We start from the raw sequence: 3,851 nt of genomic DNA on the forward strand, positions 1-3,851 counted from the left end.
TAGCTCCACCTACAACACCGGCAAACGATTTTGAAATTAGGCCGGCAATGATCACCCTAATTGAGAGGAGACAATATAGTGGGGCAAAGAACGAGAGCCCATTGAACCATCTTAAGGAGTTTGAAAAATATTGCAACACAATCAAGGTTAATGGAGTGTCTCAAGAATTTATCCACCTTAAGTTGTTCCCTTTCTCCCTCATAGGAAGGTCTTTGGAATGGCTAGACAAAGAGGTGAAGCCCAATTCATTGAGAACGTGGGATGATGTCACTAAAGCTTTCTTGTCCCGTTTCTATCCTCAAAAGAAAACGGCGGAGGCAAGGGCTTTAATTCAAGGGTTCAAGCAAAAACCAAATGAGAGTCTTTATGAAGCATGGGAGAGATTCAAGGAGTACCAAAGAGAATGTCCTCACCACGGAATTCCAACATATCAATTGATCCAAATCTTCTATGGTGGTTTGAGTCCTCAAGGCAAGGCATGTCTTGATGGAGGGGTGATGGGCGTTAGAACGGTCGCTCATTCCACACTCAATCAAACACATTTGTTAACAAACACCTTACAAACCAAGCATAATGACAAGTAAGAGTTCGGTCCACAAGGAACGGGATATGGTTGCTAAAGATCTTACCACTTAAGCTAATTCGAAGTCAATGGTGAATAAGGGTTCGTCAAGTAGACAAACAAACTATGGTTCTAAATCAATGGATTAAAGACACTAGGGAATGGGATCCACTCAACCAAGGCAATTAGGCAAACGGGGAGTAAAATAGACAAGATATAGCAAGGACTATATGTAAAATCAACCTCATGCAATAAGAAAACAACTCACACTACTAAGCTTAGATTCCTCATTAGTCTAGCAATAGATGATACATAATCAAATTGCAACAAGTAATGACATACTCAATTTACACTTCCATGTCAAATTAGGCATATCATGCTATCAAGCTCCTAGGTCAAGGGTAGCTAATCCTATCATGAAGAACTAACAAGCAATCTCATATAATCAATTTAATTGCAATACAAACATCAATGTTTCTCCCACATTTGCATAACTAACCCAAAAGGTTGAGCTTCACCCAACCCCTAGCAAGAAGACTACTCACAACTCATGTTCATCAACATGCAATCAACAATTAGGGTTCTAACTACTTCAATAATTTGGGAAAAGTGGTTAACAATTGAAATAACTATCATCCAATAACAAATTACGAAGAACTAAGAAGATTTAAATAACATGCAAATACCAAATAAAATCTGAAATTAAGTAGAAAAAGGTTGGAGAAATTACTAATTGAAGCTTCAAATGTTGAATACAAATTGCCAAACTTTGAGAATAATTCTTGAATTTCACTAATACAATGATTTGATTTGATGAAAACTAAGCTAAATTAATTAAGAGGAGTGTCCAAACTAAGAGAGGTTTCTGAAAAACTAGGCTACTGTTCTCTATCTCTAAATGACCTAAAGGGGAAGTATTTATACTCCCCGAAACACATAGGAAAATCCGTCAAAAGAAAACAGATTTCCAGCGAGGAGCGCCCGCTCCTTTCGGCTGCACGCCCGCTCCCCTGTTCCAGCAGCATGGGCAGATTCAGCTTCAAAGGGAGGAGCGCCCGCTCCTGGTGAGGAGCACGCCCGCTCCTAACAGCACCTGAACTTGGGCAGAATGTAGTTATGGCCGAGGAGCGCCCGCTCCATGAGAGGTGCACGCCCGCTCCTCTGGAGCGCCCTCTCCAATCTTCAATCCTCTTGTCTTAAACACGATTCATGCACCGAAAGCTTGCCATATTGAGTCCATAGGCCTGCAAAACATGGACAAACACAAACCAAGAGGGGGAAAACCGAGACAAAACATTTTCATTCAAAATTGGGTTAGAAAGAGGGGAAATGATCGCAAAATCGGGTTTAAAATTACACAATAAGTGGTCAAATAAACCACTTATCAAGGGGTCGGTGGTCCAATCATGAACAAAACCGAAGAAGAAGTTGTGGACATAATAGAGGATGTGGTGACTTACTATAGAGATTGGCAAGATGGGGAAAGAGATTCTTCAAGCAAGCAATCTTCGTTGTACTCGGTGGACCATCTCAATGCAATCAACAATCTTTCGTCTCAAATGACAAACTTGGGAAAGGAGATGACGGCAATCAAGGCCAAGTTGGAGAGTGTTTCTTCCTCTTCCCAAGCTCCAAATCTTCCCTCCCAAATTAAGGGGAGAGGTACTTCTTCTAACTCTCAAACTCCTTCTACTTCACATAATATGCCTATGGGATGTTTGTTTTGTGATGTATGTGGATCATATGACCATGATTCTAGCAATTGCAACAATGAATGTGTTGATGAGTTTGACAACAATGAGTGTGAGCATGTTAATTTTGTGTCAAACAACAATGTCCAAAGGTTTGATAATCAAAGAGGCCAATGGGATAGGAATTACCAAAACCAAGGCAATTTTGACAACTATAATCATGGTGGTGGTTATAGGAACCAAGGGAATCAAGGTTCTTGTGGTAACCATAACCAAGGTTATAGTGGCCAAAATCAAAGCCAAAATTATGGTAATCAAAACCAAGCCTATGGTAATCAAAACCAAGGTTATGGAAATCATAACCAAGGTAATGGTAACCATAATCAAGGTGGTGGTAACCATAATCAAGGTTATGGTCAAAATCAAAATAGGGGTAATTGGAACAATCAAGGAAGGGGAAATTTTCAAAACAATGCTCAAAGAGGTCCCCCACCCGGATTTGTTCCAAAGACTCAAGGTGAAAATTCCTATTCACAACCTTCTTCTCCTAGGACTACTTTGGAGGAATTGATTGATAATCAAACCAAGATCATTAACACCTATATGGCGGTTAGTGATAAAAAATTCAATGAGATGATGACCCACAATAAGATGCTTGAGACTCAAATTACCCAATTAGCAAGCACTATTAAGGATTATGCTAGTCCTTCATCTTTCCCTTCCCAAAGTGTTGAACCAAAGAAACCCGTGTACTCTATTGCCACAAGTGGTGGAAATGACTTTAATGAGGGAGTTTCTTGTTCAAAAGAGGGAAGAGATGAGAGTGGTGCTATGGAGAATGAAGTGGAGAGGGTTGAGTCTAAGGAAATTTATTGTGAGGTTGAGGAAAAAGAAGAAAGTGTTGTTGAAAAGATGAGTGAGGTAGAGAGATTTCCCGATCTACCATACCCCCAAAAATACTTGAGATTCAAAATGGATGAGCAATTTGGGAAGTTCCTTGAAGTTCTTAAGGAAGTCCATGATTCCACACCCTCTACCGAGCCAACTCCCGATATGCCTAAGTACTCCAAGTTTCTTAAGGAGATACTAGAGGAGAAGGAAAATTTTGATGAGGGTAGTTCGGTGGAAGGAGGGAAGTGTTTTAGTGCTCTTGTCCATGGTGAGCTTTCGGAGAAAATGGAAGATCCGGGGAATTTTTCAATCCCTTGTCAAATCAAGAAAATGGTTTTTGAGAATGCTTTGTGTGATCTAGGGGCTAGTGTGAGTATTATGCCCTTTTCGGTTTTCAAGAGGCTTGATCTAGGTGAGCTTCAACCATCTAATATAACACTTCAATTGGCCGATCGCTCTATTAAGCTTCCTAAGGGAAGAATTGATGATGTCCCTTTAAAGATTGGAGAGTTTGTCTTTCCCGTGGATTTTGTTGTTTTGGAGATTGAGGAGGATGAGCATATTCCAATCATTCTAGGGAGGCCTTTCTTAGCCACCTCAGGAGCCTTAATAGATGTGAAGGGAGGCCAAATCACTTTGAGATGTGGAAAATTGGAAGAGAGTTTTAAGTTGAAGCCAATGCATGAGTCCTTATCTTGTGTGCAAGA

At 40.3% G+C, this 3,851-nt stretch overlaps 1 non-coding gene across 1 annotated transcript; it reads right to left on the minus strand.

The window, feature by feature from the left end:
• Positions 1-315: 315 nt before the first annotated feature.
• On the minus strand, positions 316-421 carry LOC145603197 (small nucleolar RNA R71). The gene has a single exon (XR_014104729.1). It is a non-coding gene; the product is annotated as a small nucleolar RNA R71 (small nucleolar RNA).
• Between the last annotated feature and the right edge of the window lie 3,430 nt (positions 422-3,851).

Source organism: Chenopodium album, chromosome 21, assembly GCF_948465745.1.
Source record: "Chenopodium album chromosome 21, dcCheAlbu1.1, whole genome shotgun sequence".
Taxonomy (NCBI): domain Eukaryota; kingdom Viridiplantae; phylum Streptophyta; class Magnoliopsida; order Caryophyllales; family Amaranthaceae; genus Chenopodium; species Chenopodium album.